Genomic DNA, 25,025 nt, shown 5'->3' on the forward strand with positions numbered 1-25,025 from the left:
GGCGTCAAAATAACTCACAGGTTGCCTGGCGGAGCATGCGCTGCCCTTTGCACAACAGGTGGGAAAAGGATGGATGCATTCTGCCACAACCTGCCTCTAATCATCCCTCCATCCATCCATCGGATGGAGTGTCTGAAAACATCGGTCTGTCGACGCTTCGATAGCAGGAATTTCTAGGAATTGTTACGTTTGTCAAATTATCAAGGCAAATACCCGACTAAAGACAGGTTCTATGGACGATTCACCACTGTAGGATTTACTGACCAGCCTCGGTTCACTTAGGCAAAACACCAGCACACACGAAGCGCCGCCCAGAGGCTGAACCACGTCTCCTATCTCAGCTCTCCATACCAACAGCCGGTTCAAAACAACACGTCTTTGAGAGCTTAGTTGAGAGCGGCGATGTTTGTTTGTTGATGGCAAAAACATCAAAGGGGGATTTCACCTCCAGCCCCGATCCTCAGAATGAAAGAAAAGAAAAATCTCTTTGCTTCTTATGGTTTCTGGTGGCGTCCAGGGCATATGAAATGTCATGTGAGGTTTTAGTGCCCTTTGAAGGAATGAGGGATTTTAATCTGTTTTTAAAAAAGGCAACAAAATCACAGCGATTCCAGGCTGCGAATGGAACCTGGCTTTGCATTCTTGATTCATCCATTGTGTGTGTGTGTGTGTGTTTTCTACCCACAATGTAGTATAATAGTTGTCAATAAGGATGTTTGGCTTATGGAGTCTGAAGCAGAACCCACCGTTTGGTTCGTTCAAGGACAACATGCCGAGGGTGGGCGGGTTGGTTTGTTTTTCGGTGACCTTGTCATCTTGCTGTATACCGGGAACTGGAGCTGACTCAGAGATATGTGGCTCCTGAAGGGTTATTGATCGAAACAATTCGCAGGCGCGCACACGCACGCACACGCACACGCACACACACACGCACACACGCACACACACACACTGTTACTGTAGTGAAGTGGAACCAAGTGGCTCTCTGCTCTGCACACCTGTCAACCACAGCCTAAGCAGAAAGCCTCAAATATGGTTGTCATGATCTATATAATTTTTGTTCATTTTCGAGTTAGTCACCATCACAGTATAAAGCTATAATAGTGTAGTAATTCACCTCCACCTTTAAGTGACATTTAAGAGAAAAGTATCAATAAGAGAAAATTTCTGTTCGTTCTCCTCAACTAAACTGGTGAAATGCGGCAACATTTGCTTACTATTTGTTGCTCCATTTCTAAACGTTGCTTAAACGATCGCTATAGGGTGATAACAGAATGTAAGAATTGTGACTGCTCCAATTCACAGTTATTGTGTGTGTGCGTGTGTGTGTGTGTGTGCCAGAGGTGTGTGTAAAGAGCAAGAGAAGAAACAATTGCACACTGCTCAAACACCCCCCCCCCCCACACACACACACACCTTTACTCCTTGTCTTCACACCCCAGCTCCCTTTCATCCCTTCATCAACCTCTTCACCTCTCTCTCCTCTAGAGTGCTAGAGGCTTTGCAGGAAAAAAAAATGCAATAAAGGAGCAGGATCATATTTTGTAACAAAATCTGAACACGAAAGGAAGTCGGTGGATTTTCAAGCAGTTGACCACATCAAAAACTTCAACCTTTAACCAAGTCCTCTTCGCCTTTTAACACAGAAATACCACTGCTTTAGTGGCATTAATGTACAAGGTTATAATCTGTGCGTGTGGGTTTGAGAGAGAGAGAGAAAGAGACATGGTACATGGAACTGTTGCTTTGGTGCACGTTAAGGCATCTTCACAAGCAAAGGAATCTGTGTGTGTGTGTGTGTGTGTGTGTGTGTGTGTGTGTGTGTGTGTGTGTGTGTGTGTGTGCGCGTCTATATGCTGATGATCTAACGCTCGCCCACCTGCCCTCATGTTACAGGCATGCCTGTGTGGTCACCTGGCCAAGGTGCTTCACGATTTCCAAATGGAACTCATGTTACCGCCTACAAAAAAAAACCCCAAAAAAGTAAATTTACCTGCTTACAGAGGTCAGAAAGGGGGGAAAACATCAATAATTTGGATAGTGGAGAAGAGGAGAGGAGAACTGAGAGAGTGAGCGAGAGCGAGCGCGCGAGAGAGAGTAGAACACACACACAAGGCTGTGATTTGCTGGGAGGCAAAAGGAGTGCTGGGTTTCAGCTTAATAATTCATAGTGGGTAATGTGAGAGGGCATGTCCTCTCTGATGGAGGGATGAGAAAGAGAGAGAGAGAAAGAGAGAGAGAGAGAGAGAGAGAGCGATGAAAGAGGGATGAGGGACCCCTCCAAAGGACCCCTCCGAGCTCTTCATCCGACACCTCTACAAAGAGCGACGCTCGCCGCAGGGGCCGGCGGTGCATGTGAAGGCCTCCAGAGTGAGAACCGCCCTTTATCTGAGTGCCGAGACAAAAGGGCTGCCGACACAGAGCCGGGGTGGAGCGTGGGCTAGTGTCCCTTTGAGCCTGACACCTTCACACACACACACACACACACACACACACACACACACACACACACACACACACACACACACACACACACTTAAGTTTATTGAGATTTATTGAGTAGTACAATACAAAGAGCGTCCCTGGAAGAAGGCGGTCTGTGGAGGGAGCTCCTTGAAAGTGACTTAAAGTGAGATTCCTCTCGCGTCTCTGTGCTATGCCCACACAGCTGCAATACACCCCCTCTGCCTCCACCTCCACCACATCCACAGCCCGCCTGCTGCCTCAAAGGACAAGCCTGCAAGCTCGCGGCAAGACAAAAGGCTGACAAACAGGCTGACAAATAAAGAGAGAGAAGATTCAACTAAATAACACCTGTGATCGTAAGAGGTGTTTGACGTCAAAAGCAAATAGAAGCAGGCTCTGGCCATATAATGTTTTTTGTAGAACCTTTGAAAAGCCAACTGTTCCAGTGCCTTTTCTTTTCTAACACCCCTGATTGGCTGTCAGATTTGGAGACCGGACCCATGGTGGTTGGTCTCTGCCTGAGCCGAGCCCCCGCCTCGTTTCACAAAATCAGCCCCGCTTCTTTTTCTCCACCGCTGCAATCAGGATATCCTGTCAAACGTGCTCGGCCTTCCAGCTTCCTTCTGAGGCCTCAGAGACACGCACGGCAAGGGGACACCTAACCACTCAGCTCTCATTTCCTGAAAATGAATCTTATCTCTTATAAATATTGCACTGTAAACTATGCGTCTCCAAGTGTAAAAGCCCCACATATTGAAAGTGCAATCTTTGGACAAGGTCTTCAGGTCTAGTTAGATTAGTGTGTTTGGGTGATGGCCATCGATTGCAGGTAAACAAGTGCAAAAGAAATACATAGAACCATAGAATCATGACATGTTCAAGGCAAGATACTGTAAGGCCCATGGACACACAGCTGATCTATTCTATTCATTGCATTATATTGCTCTGAATATCTCCAAGCTCCAATTCTGACACAACTGAAATGCAGTAATATATCAGTGTAAATACATCGTACATCTATCATGAACCTAATCACACAACAATTCCTGTGCCACAGGAACCCTGACCAGAAAACATCCGTCAGACATGAGAAACACTGCCGCTTAAAATAAAACAAGTCATTTCTTTTTCCATGGAACATAGGTTGCATCCGTGATAAAACAACCACGGCCAAATTTAAATACCTCTAACAGCACAACAAACACTGCATTAGACAGAGCCACAGAAACACTTTGGGCCAAACCAACTGATCCGGGTGGCCACGGTGACACATGAGGGAGACAAGGAGGCAGAGAGAGAAGGTAATAAATAAATGAGCGCCACACCCGGAGGCCTGCTTCATCCTGCCACCGTCTGCACAGAGAGGAAAGAGAAAACGAAAAAAACAAAAACAGCGTCTCGGAGATGAGGGCTCACCCGGAAACCTTGACAACGGAGAGGTCTGCGAGCTTGTTCCAATCAAGCTGCTTCCTGAGAAAACAACAGCTCAATGTGAACAGACAGAGAGAGCTGCTCTTTAAAAAAAAAAAAAAAAAAAATTTAAATTACAAAAAAATAAAAATAAATCAGAAAACTCGACGGAGACCGGCTGCCCACCAGAGGACACGTTCCTCCGGCGTCAGAAGTCAGACAAGTACAAGCACTTCACACTGGTTTGTGCAGCGGTTCGCCTTGGGCAAAAGAGCAGCAGAGACGGACTGAGAGAGAGAGAGAGAGAGAGAGACAGACAGAGAGAGAGACAGGGAGGAAGTGGGCGTCTGTTAAGAAAAGAGGAAACAGGTTGGTAGCAGAGAAAACAGCGGCAAAATTCGAAGACGATGTGATGTAAGAGGAGAACAACTGCAAGGACACAGACATATGCAACAAGAGATTGTCCACCTTCTAAACACCAGTAGTGCAAATAAAATCATCAGGGCACTCGGTAAGAAAATGGTAAAAGAATCCAAGCAACCCACAAGATTCCAACTGCATCAAGACAAGTCGTCTACAAAATTGGACCATTAAATACTCACTGCCTCATTGCCATTCAAGGTCAAATAAACTCCCCTCAAACCATACACCGACACATACACTGTGTGTTCCCCCAGAATGAATCGATGTATGGACCACTCCAACGCTTCTGAGTTCAGTCTTAACTATTGATCTTCACCTTAAATAAAATAGTACTGCCTATGCTCAAAATCGCACGGTGGGGTAGTGCATTGCACTGCTGCCTCACAGCAAGAAGGTCCCGGGTTCGATTCCCGCCTGGGGCACTGTTGGCACCGTGCTCCACCGAGCCTTTCTGTGTGGAGTTTGCATGTTGGTGTTGGTGGGTTTCCTCCACCTGTGTGACGATTAAAGATGGTTCTTCTTCAACTTAAAAAATAAAATAAAATAAAAAAGAGAAAATCCACAAATGACAAGAACAATCCTCCAAGTGTTTGGATTCATCTTGGGGTAGTGGAGGAGGTGAAACGCTTGGCAATGTAGTTGGCGGTACAACAGTATCGATAGTTAAATATCCAACTTCATCTGAGGTAAGTTGGAGGTTTTATTTCGGATTTTGAGTCATGTTAGGTTGAGTGCCTAATGAAGCAACACTTAAAGAGACGCCCCCCACTTCCACCCCCAGCACACCCGGATAAACACTCGCCCAATACACAATTGAATAGAAATGAAATAAACAAACACCAAGGGCAATGAGTCACACATGTAATCGATTGTGACAAAAGAATAAGCAGGATGAGTCAGGAGCAGCAGGAATGACATCTTTATTTGGACCAAGTTGGGGCTCTAAGGGCCCAGTTCTAGTAAGTCACACATGGAACAGATGGCTGCTCCACCCAGGCTAACACCAAGCTGGGTTCATGTATTCCCCACGAAGTCAAACATCAGACCTTCCATGTTCATGGAGTCATGGACGTTTTAAGTACTTGTGACACGGTCACTCCTTTACTCTTGGCATACAATTTGCCCGGCCATAGAAAGGAAGACATGGCATTCTATATGGAATGCTAAAAATGCAATGCTTCTTTACAGGAGAAAAAAAAAAAAAAAAAAAAAAGATTAAATCCCTCCTCGAGTTTCATTCTGCTCCAGCACTCAGAGCCAAACTGAGGTTTCGGAAAAGACGGGGTTTGTGTTATGGTTAAGGCATCATGTGCTCTGTGCTGTTGCCATTGGGCAACTTCTTATTCTTTGTCGAAAGAAGAGAGTGTGAAACATGAGCTGCTTCGACATATGCGTCGCAACGCTGAACTTATCTAATTACCTGGAGGAGCTGCATGTGAGAACGCAAATGTCTGAAGTTTAATGTCCAGTTGGACCGGACATTAAACTGACTTTACCCAGCCAGCTCCCAAGTACAAAGTCTGTGAAATGTCTGATTGAGCCCATGTGTGAACAGAGCAGGTCATTGTCCGGGAATTCACAGCAAGCGGGTGGGCATGTCGCATGTTGATGACGTTTCTATCATGTGACTGCCGCATGATAGAAATGTCATCAACACGCGACACGCCCACTCGCTCCATCCGAGGAATAAGAAGAAGAATAATAACAAGAATAATAAGATAGAATTGATTTTTTAATAAACAATAATAAAAATATATATAATATATCAAAGTATATATATTAAAGAATATCAACTCAAAAACAGTTATCATTACGGATGAGTCGGTAGACTCGTCTGCCATTTTCAATGTGCTGTAACCAAACACTGATTTCTGCAGCGTACTCTTTGCATTATGTCCTGCCTCCTGCACGTTCTACCCAGGCGCCATCCCTCGCCTAAACCAAACTGAGTATTTCGAGTTGGTGAGATTGCGTCTGACACGGACAATCACCTGTTGTGCGCTACCTGTGTGAAAGGGCCACTCTGGACAATGTCCGGACTTGATTCTCCGGACACTGTCCAGGGTTCATATGAGGAAACGGCAATGGAGAGTCAAATCCTTTGGCTGCTTCAATATCATCCACAGCGATTGCACAAACTACCACGGCTATTTGTGTGTTCCCAAGCCATGCCTGTCTCTGCAGTTAGCACCGTGCAGAATGCACCAAGTGAAATCCTTCTTCACAGCAGACTGTTTAGACTCTATGTAGTCATTTATGCAGCAGTCTTCCTGACTTGGCTCTAAAGTTACATCTTGTGGATTGTGGCACGGTGGCACAGTGCTTGCACTGCTGCCTCACAGCAAGAAAGTCCTCGGTTCCTTCGCCGCCTGGGGTGCTGTTGGCACTGCGCTAATCAGCTGAATTATCTCCCGGTTAGGGGCCTTTCTGTGTGGAGTTTGCATGTGCTCACATGGGTTTCCTCCAACATTAAAAAAAGACCCCAATTAAAAACACGCAGAAGACTTTCCTGTCCTGACCACGACATGGATTCACTCCTGGAATTGGTCCCCGGGCACTGACGTAGCAAAGGCCGCCCACAGCCCCTGGCTGCGCCCTGGAGGAAGGACGGCTGGGATGGGAGAAACGCAAAGGTTGAATTTCTCCTGCCACCACTCCCTGCGTGTGTTTGTGGTCATCACCACTCCCTGCACGAATGCGTGTGTTGAGTGCAGTTGCATCTCCGAGAAGAAAATAAATTGTCCTTGTCTTCCTGTAACCCTTGACTAGACTCGGATGTTTCTGAACAATTCAGGGCTATTACAGAAGGCTTCCAGAGAGGTTGAACGGCACCTCTTTTAAGTAGTACTTTGCACTACGTTCCCATCCCCCTGACAATGCCAAGTGGTGGAATAACCTTTCTACCAAATCCTGACCGCCAGGTGTCTCTCAGCGTCATCTGTCTCAACTTAAAGGGGACCTATTATGAAAACTCAGTCCCTTTTTCAGTGCTTGCATGCATTGTATTACATACATTTGGGTCTATGGTGGGTCTACTAACACACAAACTGTGTAATAAAACAACTCAGTCAGTTTAATATGAGCTGGCTGTTTCAGAAAATATGTGGTGAAACAAGCCGTTCAGCTTTGCTGCCCTAATATACCTAATTTCAGTAATATGCGTCATTTCAGAAATAGATGTCACTTCAGTACAATTAGAACCGCCCCAAACCGAATACCCAGTATTTAAAAATGTATTCTGCTGTGTGCTTGTTTCTGTGTGTGTGTGTGTGGGGGGGGGGGTGTCCACAGTAGGTTGACTGTACTGTAGGCTGCAGCGCACGACCTGTTTCTCCAAACAAAACCTGATGTATTTATTTTATTTATTTCATTTTCCGACGTTTCCCGACGTAACTGAATGAAACAAAACAAGCCCCAAGCCCGCGGTGCGTCAAGCTCCACGCTGGTCCGGACACCGCTGTGAAAGTCGGTACAAACATTTAAATGAGGCCTTGTCGATCCAATGCGAGTGAAGATTCAGGAACGGGATTGATTATTTCTCGCATCAAATGTGTTCAGAAATGGATTTTAGTGTACTCATACGGTGAAGTCAGTGAAAGTTATCCGAATAAAGAAAATGTCCGGAGTAAAGCTCAAACCCCATTGGCTCACAGAACTTGGGGCCTTGGGTGGCTCCTCCCATTTGAAAGGGCGTTGCATGGATTTAGAGGCATGTTTACAATGCATAATCGGAGTGGTATTTTCAGCCAAAAATGTAAAAAACATGTTTTGGGGAACTCAGAGACCTATATTAACTTGTGTAAAAAGGAGCATAATAGGTCCCCTTTAACTTCATGTCCTTTAACTAAAAACCATCTAAGCCATCCAGCTTGATGGGGAAAGTTTGCCAGAACACATCTCAGTGCTCGCTTTATAGAGACGTGGGTCAGATGACTAACAGTTTGCTGTTAACCAGAACAATCGATAAAACACAAGCATCACTGATCACCATGTCAATGATAGCATACAATGTGAAAATGTCCCAAGGTCTACCACCTGGTATTTCCATATTGTATGACTGTTATGAGGATGCTGTGGCTCAGGCCAATACATGTCTTAATATAAGTTGCTTATAAATCACTTGAAAGGATGATCTAGGATAAATTATCAGAGTATTACCACCATTATAATAGTTCCCCAAGTATCCGACAGTTAAGGCATTTATAATGAAGAACTATCATAATATACACAACTTGTCAATAGACAGAGGGATTTATTAAATCTTCTTTCAAAATGAAGTTCTGGGAACAGAAAAGAACACAGTCTATCTACTTTGTCGCAAACTGTGTGTGTGATAATATGTTCCCAGAGGGATGGTGTTTGAGCTGGATAGAGACGTGCCACAGAAGTAAGCAAACAGCCTGTGGATAATGTGCAGAGCGATTTCACTGCAGTGTCGACGCCCCGGGCTTAGTCCTACTTTCCGACAAGGAGAGACATTTCCAACCGATGAAGGCGATACTGTTAGATTATTCTTCCGGCAGGAAAAGCCTAAATTAAATTGCAAGTGGGATTGGGAGCCATAAAGTCATATACATTGAATTGAATCACAATAGTTGTTGAATTATTATGTACATTACATCACTGTGAAAAAGGTAGTGTCATGGAGCAGATTACCCCCATATAACCTTTAGAAAAAGGTAAAAATAACTGGCCGGAATACTTATTAAGGGTGAATGCTATAACAGGGCCAGAGGTGGTTTAATCATACCAAACAAAAAAGGGAACTTAAAAAACCATGCAAAGTGACTCCTCCAAACAGTACACTTTGAGTAAAACCGGAAAATGGCCATTATTTCTTTCTTTCTCCTTTTTTTTTTTCCCCAAACACAAATGCAGAATATGTGCACTTACACGTGGCGACCTGAAGAGCGTTACATAAGGTGACCATTACACACATCGTGTGCGTCTTTCCGCTCCTTTTGACGCACTTCCCAAAACACAATAGGTACAGTATTCTGTTCAAAAACAATCTCTTCAGGTTTAAAAATAACATCCCCCCCCCCACCTACTCGGACATTACATAACTGTAAAACAGTCAGCAGCGGGATGAAGTTTGGATGGAGGGAGATTCAGGAGCCGAAAAGAGGAGCACGATTAGGTATTTACCCGACAAGCCTTTTTATGGGAGAAAGAGAGAGCGAGAGAGAGTGGCTGATAGACTGACCTTGTGCCCTCAGGCAACAAAGCCGATCCAGTTCACACCGACGCCAGCCGCTGAATATGTACTCCAAACCGATGTAGACACAGAAAGACTTGTTTAATGGAAATATTGTCCCATTCAATATTCCATTCACACTTCCATAACAATAGAAAAAGGAGCAGAGTCCTGTCATGCCAGCAGCAAACACTGACTATGCACGAATAAAATGAAATATGAACAAGCGGGTAGGAGAAATATGCCCTATTCCTGGAAACGAGACCACAGATTGTGTAGTTCAAAACAATATAAGTTACAGTCTGAGGGACGACGCAAAAATACAAACCAAAAACGGTATATCCGAAGGGAGCGATTGCCTCCCAGGAGGATTTGTTTCCCGCTCTGACCTTCCCGACCAGCCGGGCCTTTTATGGACTTAAAAACCAAATTCTGAGGCCGATAAAAGGTGGTTTTCATACTGGGAATTGCATCGGTTTCACCATGTGGAAAGATGCGGCTTTTGGAGATGTTAAAAAAAATAATAATAATAATAAAAATTGTCATGCGTGCGTTTCCCAGAAGATTCCGGAGCGGCTGGTCTGGCTGCCGACCCACAGGGTCTTTGGAGTTTGAGGGATACAGAGCTGTGCCGTTACGACGGCGCTGGAGAGAAGAGCGAGGAGACAAAGGTTTTGGGAAGAGGACTGCAGCTGCCGGGGTCTGGATCCAATACGACCATTCCAATATCCTAACAAATTAAGATTAGACTTGAAACATTCAGGATTTTCCATGTTAGGATTGTAATTATAGCTGTCAGAGTTATTACGTTATTATTACGTGATCGCCTCGTCGCATTTAGTTCAACTGAAAGATTCTACAATTATATGCTTCAAGTCATATTTAAGGGGAATTTTAAGCCTATGTTAGAAATAAAATGCAAACTATGTATGGAAACTATGTATTTCCATCAATTAGGTTGAGGAAAATTAAGTCTAACCGAATGCTTATGTCCCAAAGTTCAAAATCTCTTCATAAGATGGATGTGTATGATTATTCTTATAATCATCATTATTATTCATCATCATACTATGATAGGCTTATACTGTGATAGAGACAAAAAAAATTACAAAAAAAAGACTGAATGTAAAGCTCACGACAGCCCTATTACGACTTCCAGTTGTAAAATACAAAATAAGAAAAAGAAAATATTAAGGATGCATCAAAATTAAACATTCTCAGCGAAGGCTGTGGCTGAATTCTAGGTAAACCTGAGCGCCAAATGGCAAATACCAAGCGGCGGCATTTTTTTATATTGATTTGCCAATTGATTGTTCCCTTGCATAAACGAAAGCTACGAGGTGATTGAAATAAAATAAATAAATAAATAAAATACACTGTTGTAAAACAGTCTTTCTTTGAGTGCTGAAAATCGAAATCAGGCTCCAATTAGCAGCACATCCGCTGATTACTTATAAATACCTAATTTTGGATTCCCCGACAACGTGACAATTTAAATGCAATATCTGTAAACAGCAGTTTCACTTGAAAGTTAAATATATATCACTTGTAAATTTGGAGGCTTGATACACATACAAACTTGCCTTTTGATGCACGATGTGGGTGCCATGCTCTCAGTACAGGATGAGCACACAGCTCATTGACAACCAGTGCAGGACAGAAATGAAAATGATGTCAGATTCTGGAAAATGAAATCGTAATTCAGTTTTTTTTCCCTATACATTTGGGAAAATATGCAATCGTCCTCCCCATTTTTGGCAGAATATTCTGGACATCCAGTGACTTCCTAAAAATATTAACATTTTAAATGTTTGATCCTGCAGTGATGACAATTCAACTACACACAATCAGTCTTTGGACCTTTAGCTTCTTGAGCAGTTCATTTTGACATCTTAGGAGTTCCTGATAATTCACTTTTTTTGCTATTATAAAAAAATAATAACCATTGAAAAAAAACAATGACAACAACATAATCTGTACTTAAGAAAACGAACAAAATTCATACAAAAAACTAAAACCTGTTTCCAAGGACATACATGTGGGTCTCTGATGGGCCTACTAACACGCACACTGAAATAAAAGCATGGGAAGTGCTCTGTTGTTGGTTGCGGAGACCGGCACAAATATTTTAGGAGAAAGAGGAATTAGAACCAGCTGTCTGTGACAAAACTGCAGATGATGGAAATGTAAGTATTTAAAAAATAATTGTGTATTGTCGGTAACTTTGATCCGCTATGCGGATCACTGCCTGCGGATCGTGCAAAGTCGGAAATAACTTTTAAATGATGCCTTGTAGATCAAATATGAGTAAAGATTCAGCAATTGGATTGCTTAAATTCTTCAAATTTGTTCAGAAGCAGATTTTTTGTGGACTGATAAGGTGAAATCAGTTAAAGTTTACAGATTGAATACAATGGAACCCAGAGTAAAGCTCAAATCCCATTGGCTCACAGAACCTGGAATTCCCATTGGCTGACAGAACTAGGGGCCTCAGGAGGGAGGCCCCACCCACTAAACAGACAGTCCTGGAACATAAGGGCTTCAGAGACATGTTACAATGCATAATCTGAGTGTTTGTTTAAGCAAAGAAAATGTAAAAACATGTTTGGGAGACCTCAGAAGCCTTAATTTACTTGTTGAAAAGGAGCACAAGGTCCCCTTTAAGCAGAAACTTGAAGGGGACCCTTAAGGTAGCACTTGAAGAACCTGAACATCTAGGGTCAAGCCACCCTAAAAGAGGGGTCACTGGACCTTAACATGTGTGTATGTGTGGAGTAAAGGGGGCACACAAAAGCACTGGCAGGTCACACTGACAAAGGCCGAGATGAATGGAGTTCTTGGGTTGGTCAAAGGGAGAAGTCATGGGAACATGTCTGTAGTGCCATTGTCCTGTGTGTGTGTCTGTAGTACCATTGTCCTGTGTGTGTGTGTGTGTGTGTGTGGATTGGACCCAAAGCAGAGCATTCTCCATTCATAAGTAAACCAAAAAAAAGAAGAAATTGTGTATTTTTGTATAGTCCAACGGTACAACAGGTGGCCCTCCCTTTCTCTCGCTCCCTTCCTCCCTCCCTCTCTCTCTCCCGTTTTAAGTAGGTGGATATGTGAGAGGGCTTACAATGAAATAAATTGTCCGACAGTCTATAAAAACTGTGAGGCAGTAGGGGTTGCAAGGTCTACATTGGGAAAAAAAAAAGGAAAAAAAGAACAAGAAGGAAAAAAGCAACAAGCATGAAGTAATAATCTGACTCGCTGTGTTTTCATATTGTGTAACCTACCAGCCCCCATGCAACCAGAGGGCAAATCAATACTACTTCCCTAACATAGCACATACTATGAATAACATCCTGCACCAGCTCACACAGATTAAACCAGGGCCGCCAAAAGTCTTAAGCGCGTAGATTATTCAAATAGAGATATACAGTAAATGAGAGATAAATCGATTCTGAACATATTAAGTCAATGCTGGGGCAGATTTCACATCATTCACCAGAATTCGATCGTTCAAGTGAACACACACTGAAACCATTCACACATGCAAGAGAACATCCACCAAACAACTATTTAGAAAATGCTCTTTTTCGTCCAATTGAAAGAATGTGTTTGCAGCCGTTGGGAAAATCTCACTTCCTCCCAAAACGCTATAATTACATCCGAGAAAGCGTTGCGGCAACAGTGACAAAGAAAACCCAAACCACAACACAGTATTTTTCCTGAAAAGGACGCTCACATGGCCACTGATAAATAAAATAAAAAACAGGAATGAAAAAAAATAAAAGCCCTTTAGAAGTTTAATGACTAATTATTATCATCCTCATCATCATTTTGAGATCCTTTGTATTCAAAAAATAATGTTTTCAAGTTGCAACAAACGTGTTATGGTTATAATAGGACATTGCAATTTCCCTAGAATGGAAACTAGAATGGAAAACTTCCAAGATATGAATGTGCTTACGTCCAATTTCAGATTAATAATAGTAAATAGATTTGCCATATGTAGGGCAACGTTTTTTTCTCTGGAAAACAGTTTACGATGGTGTGGATTATTTTTCTTTGCAGAAGCTCCTAAAACAGGCATACTAGTTATAAAATATATGGTCACAAATTGTTCTTCGATTTTGTAAGTAGCGTGTAAAAAGTGAGGTAATGTGCGGCCCGCCGGGCATTACAGCAAATAACCCCGGACAGGGTCGCAGAGGGAGGGGTCCCGCGTCACCCTGTCCCTTACTTTTCGACACAACAAAAAATGAAGAACACAGTTGCTATGGGAAGTTGATGACAGTTGGAAAACCTGCCTCAAATCTAGCAGCTGTGCATTGTTTGTCGGGAAAAGTGCCGAAGGGATTATTATTAAAACAATACGATCGGTTGAAGGCTATAGATTCACTCATTTGGGGAGGGAGGGGAAACGTCCAGTTCAACCCGGAACCAAGCCCTTTTATGTCCGTGAGAACGGGCAAACAAAGACACGATCGTAATTGTTCAAAGCGGAGAGACGAGAGAAAAGGACAAGACAACACGTTCAGGAAGTCTTTTCTGGTGGCAGCTTTCAATAGTCCGGGTGGCACTCGGACCTAAAAAAGGCGTCGAAGCAGGAGCACCAGGCTGACACCGGGAGAGCTTTTCTCCCAGGTAGACTGTTGCACCCCAGGGTCTGAGCTGCTCCACGGGCTCCTCTCTGAAGGAGTGGCTCCACCCCCCACACCCCCCATCGCCCAATTTCCCCAGAAAATGAACGGAGACAAACGCAAACAAACAAACAAACAGGATGGGATTCAAAACCCTATCATATCGTGTCATCATATCAGGGATGGTCATTCAGGAAGAAAGTGTGTATCCAAACCGTTTATATGCAACAGGGTTTTCCCAGCATGCCTTTAAACGCTCTCGATTTTACACAACTTTGCACTTCAAGTGACATTTGTTAAGATCCTCATCTTCTGCAATACTGTAGGTTAAGTCGTCCTAACTCATTTGTTTTCCACCCTTGTAGACACAGTGTACACATTTTTTCTTTCTATGTTTAACGGCTTGCACATTTTCCTATTTTTTTGACATGGAGTGAATTGTTTATACAGAGGTTTGTTCAGTTGTTTGTACATTTTTAGGTTTAATGTATTTGCCAATATTTTATTTTTTTTCTATTTCTATTAACATTTTAGTTGTATTTATTTATTTGTTTCTGTGCTTTTTTGAGAATTTGTTTTAACTGGATTGAAAGCAAAAAAACAACAACAAAAAAAACAAACAGTCATGTTGTCGGCGATGTATTTCCTACTGTAAGGAAGTTAAGTGTCTGTCCGAGCAGTTTGAGCCTGGTATTTCTCGATCGCCATATTACGCAAAATCCATCAATAGAAATAGCTCATTTAAAGAAAGCCTAGTTGTTAAAGAGCTAAAAAGCTGATGTTTTTTCATCTCGTAGGATCATACGGTGCTTCAGAGTATGTGTAGAATTTCCTGGAAATGGGCAATATGCTCCAAACATGCACACTCTGAACAGTGTACAGTGGTGCGTTTCCCTCTGTGGTTAAAAGCTGCTTGGCTGAAGCGCAGACCACATACGTCTCCGGAATGGAAATATCTTTTCTGTTACGGCCCCCGCTAAGTTCCATGGCTCTGAGGATTACCGTCTCCACTCTAGCATGAAACAGCCACTAAAAAGGTCGCGTAATCGTTAGAAGGCAAACAAAGTGTAATCCGCCGCTTCCATTTTAATGGCATTTTAAAGTGTGTCAAAGCCAGAGACCACCCCCTGCCCCGCCCTCCATTAAGATGCCAGTCTGCCAGTCATTCTGCCCACCAACGCCCAACGCCGTGTCACTATTCCCCGTTGGTTTTTCGCTGGCCTGGATGAGAGATGTGTAAAGAGCCGGGGAAAACATTTGGGATTGATCTGTGGCTATTTTTACTTGTCCTATTTGAAATAAATGGTTCAGATAGTCGGGGGAAGAGGCCGGGCGCTGAAGAAAAAAAAAAAAGGGAGGGGGGGGGGTGGCGGGCGGCTCTGGTGAACTCCCGGAAAGTCACTGCAAAAGCTCCATGATAAGCAGGAGCAAAAGAGGTTTTTGTGTTTGGCGCGCGCACAGAGAGAGAGAGAGAGAGAGAGAGAGAGAGAGAGAGAGACTTTGACTTTTAAGATTCCTTTATTTGCAGTAAGTCATGTCACAGCAGCAGCAACTTGATCGGAGGAACCAAAAAAACATAAAAACCACAGACAAATCAGTCAACCCGTATCATAGGCAGCAAGAGCACAGACATCCCTCTTCAGCGACAACTAGGTACGCGGGGATCTGTTGGTTTCTTCACCAGGTTTCAGACAGCTGTTCACTATAAGGACAGCGAGAGAGAGAGAGAGAGAGAGAGAGAGAGAGGCCACTTTCACTCACAAAAATAAATGACAAATCACTGGAGAGAGACGGTGGGCGTGTGAGGTATCCACACCTTCCATTTCCTTGTCTAGGAAGGAGCGGCTGTATAAGCATCTATTTGCACCTTGCCATGCTCAATTAACAAAGCAGCCCTTCCTCCGTAGGTCACTTAGGTGTGAAAACCGCACGTAATGTACATCCCAGCGCTATAGGAAAGAAAAAATTATCTTATTATTCTGCCATAACTCAGGGCAGAACTTGGTCCCTGAACAGCGGCCGTTACTGAAGCACTGAGGCTCCGTGGCGGCGCCACAATTACACTCACACTGATGACTATCATCACAATGGTAATAGGGGCTCTGCAGGAGCAATAGCATTATGCCAGATGGTTATGCACTAACGTTTTCTAGGAATGTGCTCTGCCATTATCCTGCCGCTTTGTTTCCGTCTCTCTTCCTCACACACACACACACGCTATGATGTGCAACGTAGGTGCTTGTGAATGGATTCAGTCACGTCAGAGAACAACCATCGCCTAGCGGAGCCTGCCACCGCAGAGGGCTAACAAGGGAGTCACTGTGGCACACACACACACACACACACACACACACACACACACACACACACACACACACACACACACACACACACACACACACACACACACACACACACACACACACACACACACACACACACAGCTGTCTTTCTGCCCCTTCCCACAGCCCCCTGGTTGTGGCTAATAAATCACCCTACGCTTCATCTCTCTCACACACACACACACACACACACACACACGGGTGGCTTCAGGCAAAGGCCTGGATTTACCAAAACACGTTCTGTGATGAACGCTCCGAGCCTCTCTAAACTCACTGATGGCCAGAGCAACCACTTTATTCAGAATCACCAGTCACGCACACACACACACACACACACACACACACACACACACACACACACACACACACACACACACACACACACACACACACACACACACACACACACACACACACACACACACACACACACACACACACACAGCACGTTTGAAAAAAGAAAAGAAAAAGAAAGACAATTCCATCAGACCTGTCCGGCATGGAAGGTAAGAAAAAGGACATGTTGAGATGCACTGTAAACATGTGGCTTCCGGTCGTCCCGTTCCTATAAGAAACTTCTTCTTCTGTTATGGCTTGTGAGGTGAGGTCTGTGTTAAAGGGAGAGGGACGGCCCTCCTCCACCCTGTGTTCAAATTGATCATTTAAGTATCCCCCAAAGCTCTGCCCACTGCACCACCTCTAATACCAGCCCTCTGGACACCGCATTTAGCTAAAACCAGGCTCCAGCCACTCCCCTGCCCCTGCCGCTGCCAGATCTGACTCTGCCCCGGCTGTGGTGACTGGCCCCCAGTGAAAGGCCGTTCATAGAAACCGTGTGCCCAGCCCCAGTCTGAGAAGCCATTCATTTGGACTTTTTGCCTACAGCTGCCCTGTTATTCTCATGGCCCATAGTGAAAACGATGGGCGAGGGCTTCACTTGTGGTGGAGAGTGAAGCAACAAGGGTTGAAATGAGGTTGAAGTCAGGCTAATTTTGGAAACGGGGCTTTGAATTCAAAGGGGGGCTATTTTTGCCTTTTATGGGTTAATTGCATGTAACCCGTTGTTATGTGTAATGGGCAGAGACAGGGAGGGGGGGGGCGGCCAGAAGAGAGGAAAGGGGGAATGGAGGGCATTCCTCAGGCCAGCCCCTCATTTCTGCGGGTACTATGTCATTGGAATGATGTCATCTCCACAGACGCTCCCCATAGCCCCTCGGTCCAACCCAACCCCCAATGAAGCCATTTGTACAGAAACAGATATCACCCATAGCGTGTTTCACTTGTCAGTCTGCTCCGTAATTGATGGTGAAAACACGACCAGCTAATCCCATTAAACCATATAGGGACGAGGGCCTGGGCCATGTGTTTGGCCCTTAACCTATTTTGGAGAACTGCTGTTTGTACAGGAAGTGGAGCTGAACACGTTGCAGCAACAGCAGGAAGTGGCTCACCTATTGTTTCGAGGCAGCTTCGTCATATTTGGATAATCTGTCCTTTCTCTGCCACAGACACCTTGCTCTTTTGGCTCACGGCATTCACCGGTTCATTTGGGTTTTCCGTTCGGAACCCGCTTTTAATTGTACTAGCTTTCTTCCGTCTCATCACAGCATAGAAAACTTTGGTCCATTAACTTCTCTCTTGATAGGAGGTTTCGAATTCGGCGGCTCTCCAGTAACCTTACTGTAAAGATAAGCCCGTGGCATTTCCCTTGGTCTTTCTTTGAATGGCCTGGTCTGAAAAAATGCAGCAGGACCCGTCAGACGCACAGAATCCAGAGACACAGTAATATGCTTCCCCTCCAGACAACAAAAGAACAGAGGCAGCGACAAGCCCTGGAGGCAGCGTGTAACACAGCCACGCTGCCGCGACAGTATTCCCTCTTTTCTCACTGGAGAACAAAACTGAACCCAACCACCATGAGTGGAGCAGCGCTGTACGTTTGCCAAAATTGTTCTAAAACAGAGCTGGACAGTAGCACATAGAGTTAAGTTTAACTTAACTTAAAAAAAAAAAAAAAAAAAAAAGGGTAGCCTGGCATGGACCAGCCGCAATGACAGAAATGTCAGGCAGATGGGCTACAGATGGGAATTTGGCTTCCGCCAAAAAAAACAAAAAAAAAAAAAAAAAAAAAAAACCCACAACGACACAGTGAAAATATCCCCAGCTCAGCACCGAGTCTCAGACACATCAAAAAAACGCACCTTGAGGGTTGCTCCCAGATGGCCAGACAAAGCCCTTTCTGGAGCCAGGGAAGCTTCTCCGCTGGCAAGAAAAGGAACGAACATAAACACAGAGGATGAACAGAAGAACTGGCTCAGCTGGTCGGGAGCGTCGTGGTTTCCTCACTGCGCTCTGCGTGCCAGTGTGTGGGCGTGCATGTGGTGTGAGATCTCTAATGGAAATGAAAGCCAAAATAAACAAAATATTATTGTAATTATTAATCCCCTATCCCCCTCGGAGACATAATGCATTCTATAGTGGTTTCTAAAGTGCGCATGCAACAAATGTACCTTGGTGCATTATTTGAAGCACAACCAGCCAAATGTCCCAGACGACAACGGATTTGACCACCTCTGTTTTTTTTTTTTTGTTTTTTTTTTTAGGGCCATTATCACTGAGAACAACCCCCATTAAATATCAATCGAGCGTCATTATGTGACCTTCACACAATGCTCAAACAGCCAAATCCCACCGAGGGGTGCTGGGGAAGATTTCTGCCACGTCTGTATGGGAAGTTTAGAGCACATTTTAGCCGGGGCCACGCTCATCAAAATAAGTCTTCATTGCATAGAAGAGGCAGTACGGCCATGTTTGGCAGCACGGTTCCATTTCCCCGCCCATCCACGCAAGCATGCATGGATGGGAAGATGGCCGTAGACACCCAAGGGGGGTACTCGTATGCACCAAGCAACAGCAGCAAAGGGAAGCTAAACGTGGATCCAATCCAGACAGAACAAGGAGGGTGGAGGTGGGTCGGAGGTCAGCGCCACTGAGGCAATTTATTGAGAAACTGAGACACTCATTGGACACGATAGCGAAACCCTTTTTGTTTACGACAGAATGACGGGCAGAGGTGAGAACCAAGAGCCAACGCTCTCGCGGTCAACCTTTTTAAAACCCGGGCGAAATATTTGACACTATGTGGCCGTCCGTGCAGGAAGCTGGATATTCACAGCTGTGTCTTGTCACTAACAGGTGGTGAAAGGCAGGCGGTGGGAGTGTGAGGGGAGGAGTACTACTGCTTGTTTTAACTGGGAGGTTAAAGGACTCCACCGTGGGGGAGGCGGGCGACCATGAGGGACCAGGGTAAATCCATCTGGCCCATATGCTTTGATGCACGTCGCTACTGAGCAGGAATCCATTTATTGTGAAGATTGTGGAGTTGATTTGATACAATAGTTATATACATATAGGTGAACCAGACTGAGCTGAACTGGCGGAGTGATTTTATTGCTTGTGATCGCTCCATCACCGAAGAGCTGCCGCTGCACGCTCACACCAGAAGTGATCGCTGTCGCTTGTGGGCGTTCCTGTTCAACTCGTCGCTGAGTAGTTGCTGAAGCGGCGTATGAACGGATTGATGTGCACACAGCTGCATACGTTTATTGAGATGCCCTTTGCGAATATATTTATTTTTAAGTGACAAGGTTTTTTTTATATTAAGTAATTCATAAAATATAACATCATATATGCATTACCCCACAAATCAAGTACCATCCCACTAAATGTAGATTTCGGCGGTGGTTTATTTCCCTAGAAATTGTGTGCCGGTGCTTATCACTGCTCTTTCACCATGGAGAGTGGAATCAGTTTGCCATCGATGGCGTGTATTTGCGGCGACTCGCCTGGGTACACTGGATCTTTGGGGGACCATTTTATATAATGAATAGCGTTACGTCATAAAACACGGGGAGCCAGGCTCCTGCACAAATGGGCTTTTCCTCCATTTCGGGAACGAAAGTTTTGCAGGAACCAAAGTCATGGGCTTGTTCAGGGATTATTAGGGGACAGACCGGAGGAAATGCATCATCGCTCTCCGGCGTCACAGCTCAACTTTCTCCCGTTGGCAAGTTTTAGAGATCGCGTCGCCGACCATCACATTGGAAATGAATGACTTCCGGCCACTTTGTCCATGCATGTCGCTTCTGGTGTGAGAGCACGGTTATTCATCAGTCCGCATATCTTAAGGTAAGATACCATACCCATGAAAGGCTGAGTCGGAGACGAGGGGGGGTAAAAGTAAAAATGATCAATGGTGGGGGTCATAAGCCAAGGATTGGATGCAGCCAATATAAAGGTTGAAAGGCCATTAGAAATACTAACGTACAGAGAGAGATTCAAATGTACAGAGCGATATCGAAGTGTCTTGTGGAACGTCCTTCAGTGTTGTGATTTACCTGGAGATCCAGAAGCTGCCCCGACATTAAGAAACACACCTCTGGTCAGGGTTTTTTTTTTTTTTGTTGTTTTTTTTCAGAGGCCGAGTTCGCTGCCGTCCTCAGCGGCTTATGAGAGGCGCTCTCATCTCGTCTCAGTGGAGGTAGCCTTGACCTGCTTAATGGAAAACACCGCGACGCCCTCACCGAGGCGCAACCATGACAGAATGGGTTTAAGAAGGGAATCCGCACCATAACATGAATTATGCAGTACATTTGGGCTATGCTGTACATTTTCCCTCTCCTTAATTAGCACTCTGTTTTTTTTCCCCATTTAAAAGATATAAACAAAATTGTATTTCTAACTTGACATGACGCAAGCTCGCAACACCAGCACAGACAGCGGCTGGATCATTTTAAACGAAGCTCTCGTGTGCATCTTTCAGCCAGTTCACCTCGGCCAAACAATGGGTTTGATCGGTTTGAGCAGTGAGGTTGAAACAGTTAATGTTGTCATACCTCCAATTAAATTATCTATTTTACCAATTATACTTATTTGTTATTTCTCTTCCCGACACTTCTCTCACAGATAAGAGTTCTGCGGTGGATCTTGTCACCTCTTTTTGCATGTGATCAGGAATTGAATTGTGTCCACCAAAAGGGGAAAAGGTCTATTCATCACCGTGCAGTGAACCCTGTGACACTGGCTGCCAGACTGGGCGGCAAAGGAGAAGAGGAGTGATGGAGAAGTAAAGACATCAAATACAGAACAGAGGAAAGACATGAATGACCAATAAAAGAAGCAGACGTGGCAGTTTAAGTCATGGGACTTTTATAAGCCATTTTACTCCTGCAGATATTATAGACCCACCCACCCATCCATCCACCCACCCATCCATACAGGCCAGTTTTAGTTCCAGTCAACCCCAGTGGAACTCCAGTCATCCGTACGTGCTGTCCACTCTCATCAAAGGACGGCTTTGATAACATCGTCATTGTGTGTGTGTGTGTGTGTGTGTGTGGCCGAGCGGGAGGTCAGGGAGAGAAACGATTGGAAAATAAATTCAGCTTCCACCTTATATCATATGTTCCCACACATACTGTAGACACGGCTACAGAAAGGGCAACCAGACAATTTCTAACTTACCGCAGCACACCGCAACGTAAAGCTTGGGGGCGTGATTTTTATGAAAACAACAAGTCAACGACCTGGAATGTCTCTCTCTCTCTCTCTCTCCATCAGGTACAGTGAATTGAACCCAGTGTTTGTTCTAGTGGCACTGCTCCTGAAAACCATAAAAATAACCATAATAATTGAATCCCTGAAGCACCCGCACCTTTTCTTGAACCGTAACACCGGATACGCTGATGATTCAATTCGTATGGATGCCAGAAGTCAAGTGCAGGCTACATCTTACGGGAAGAAGGGTATGGAAGTAGGACGCGCCCATTGACTCCGAGCAGACAGGGGTCCGAGGGGATTTGAACTCATGGCGCTTGATCCTTTCCAGTCCATCTCGATCCAGGACGGACTCATCAATGATCAAAGTGTAAATGTCATTAGGCATCTGCGGGCTGTTTCAATATGTTTTTTCAATCGAGTTTTATGTGGGAGGAGATGGATTAAAATATGGAAAATGTTGGGGGTGGGGAGATTGATGGATGGGAAGAAAAGCGTGGCAAGGGAAAACACACACACACACACACACACACACACACACACACACACACACACACACACACACACACACACACACACACACACACACACACACACACACACACACACACACACACACACACACACACACACACACGTTTTCCCCTGTGATTAAACACATGGGGCAGGTGCACACATAAACTACAATTAGATGACAACAACCTGTGTTTAACATTTGGGTCATTTGGACGCAGGGTAAAGAGCCCGATATGGCTCTGAAAGACCACAGCACACCACCCATGTGTTTTTCTGCCGCACAAGCACAAAGTGGTGCGCCTTTAAACACACCGTGCCATAAAAACAAACAAAAAACATACTAAATTGTACGGCAAAATCATACACAAACCTGTACTAAAGCTGATGCTGCACACAGCATGTTGATGAGCAAGAAATACACTCTCAGCTGTGCAATCGTTAGAATATAAATACCCGACTGTATATGTCCAGGTGGACCACTGTCAACATAATACCCACCGATTGCACACACATACAGCACAGTTGGAATAGGGATGCATGGGACAGACCCAAGTGCATATCTAACTACTTAACCCACAAGGTTTAAGCCACTCTGGAGGCCTCTGCGGCAGTAGGACGCTAAATACCATGTGTGTGGCGCCACACACACACACACACACACACACACACACACACACACACACACACACACACACACACACACACACACACACACACACACACACACACACACACACACACACACACACACACAGCTTACCCTCAACTCAGTATTTACTCAAACTCTGCAGCGGCACAGCTGGAATGCAGCGGGCAGGAATGGCGGGCAGAGGGAATCAAATCACTTTTTGGGTCACACGGGGCCTCATTGCCCCACAGAGAAGCATGAAAAGCAGAGATGCCTGTGGATGTTCTCCACAAAATAAAAATCATCTTCGGCAAACGGTGCCAGGAAAGAAAAGCACAATCAAATCTTCCTAGATGTTCCAGAACAACCTCAAAGAATTCAAGATAGTTCTTTCACTTTCTTTCTCGCTTGACGTATTCACAATCTCCCCGGCGGAAACGGAAGCTTTGGGCCGCGCAAATTAGAATTCTACAGGCGAGAACATGGCTCCACCAGCGCCCGCGGAGATCCTCTTTTTTCCGCCATCCGGGTCTATCTGGCGGATTAGCACCTTCCTATGGCACCGACCGTACAACAGTACCTGGCTGCTTTAATTAACTGCAGACCTCAGGAAGCAAGAAAAGACTCATCTGATCCCCAACAACCAATCCAGATTGAAGATGACGAACGCAGCGCTCAGGGGCATATCCGGAGTGCCGGTGGCTTTCTTTTTTTTTTTAATTTTTTTATCATCATTATCTAAAACATAGACAGAGAATGGAAAAGGGAGGTTTTCGTAAGTCGTAGACAAGCTTGTGGGCGGGGAAAAAGAGGGAGAAGGGGAAATGAGCGTGTGAAGATACGACGGATACCGGACGCACGGAGGGGGCATACATGAAGGAGAGGAGAAACTATTTCCATACCGCAGCTTCCCCCAGGGAGGAAGCGGAAATGAAGGTGGAGACTGGTGGCGCATGGGTGGGTAAAACAGGGAAAAGTTGAGAAGGAGGTAAGGAGGTTGGGGGTGAGATAGAGAAGGAGAAAAGAGTCGACCAATGATATGGAACTAACAGAACGGGGGGTGTTCAGGCAACAGCAGCACAGCTCATAAATTGGCAAGATTGCACTTGAGGAGGTGAGAGGGTGTCGATCAGTAAGCACTGCTGCACACACACACACACACACACACACACACACACACACACACACACACACACACACACACACACACACACACACACACACACACACTCCAAAGAGAAAAGACCCGCGCACTTTCAATCCTATTAATTTCTTCTGGCTTGTGCCTAACGGTAAATGGCCAAGGCTGCCGCATTTCACTTTGTCACTTTTTATTTGCTCAACACGAACAAGACCCTGAAGAGGGAGGATGTTTTGAATCCCCTCCATGTTTGCAAGACCCTGTGTAGGGAGGTTATTTTAAAGCCCCTCCAAGTTTGTGAAGCCCCCTTCCCACTTGCACTGAAAGTCGTAAATCTACTCTCAATGTTCCGTATTGGTGTCATGCGGGAAAGGGATCAGTCTCGATTTTCCGGAGCCTTCCCCACTCTCGACCTAGGATACTTTCTGGGAAAATGCCGGTACGACTGTGAATGGAAGTGTGTGGGAATGGAAGCAGTAAAATTTCCGTAAAGTAGGGGTGGAGTCTAATCAAAACGAAGAAAAAAAAATTGTGGGTTTAATATTTGTACGATTATATTTAGTACAAATATATAGAAAATGATCTGTTTTCGGAAAGAAAAAAATAAAGTCCGATCTGAACCGTGACGCTCGGCTGCAAAGACGAGAAACTGAAACACGTCCAGTCTCTATGGAGACAGGACTTGTACTTGAAAATTGTATTATTCTTCCTCTTAAAAACA

At 44.8% G+C, this 25,025-nt stretch overlaps 1 protein-coding gene across 6 annotated transcripts in view; it reads right to left on the reverse strand.

Moving 5' to 3' along the window:
• elmo1 (engulfment and cell motility 1 (ced-12 homolog, C. elegans)) overlaps nt 1-25,025 on the reverse strand; it is an 89,073-nt gene that overhangs the window by 61,741 nt on the left and 2,307 nt on the right. For 2 of the 6 annotated variants that reach the window (XM_080010851.1, XM_080010846.1), the window contains exon 1: nt 3,883-4,019. The exons of 3 other annotated variants lie outside the window; for them this stretch is intronic. The gene's annotated coding sequence lies outside the window, so the exon portion shown is untranslated. Of the gene's footprint in view, nt 1-3,791; nt 3,853-3,882; nt 4,020-25,025 lie in introns of those variants that run through there. One more of the 6 variants, XM_080010850.1, reaches the window with a different exon arrangement.

Source organism: Zeus faber (assembly GCF_960531495.2).
Source record: "Zeus faber genome assembly, chromosome: 1".
Classification (NCBI taxonomy): domain Eukaryota; kingdom Metazoa; phylum Chordata; class Actinopteri; order Zeiformes; family Zeidae; genus Zeus; species Zeus faber.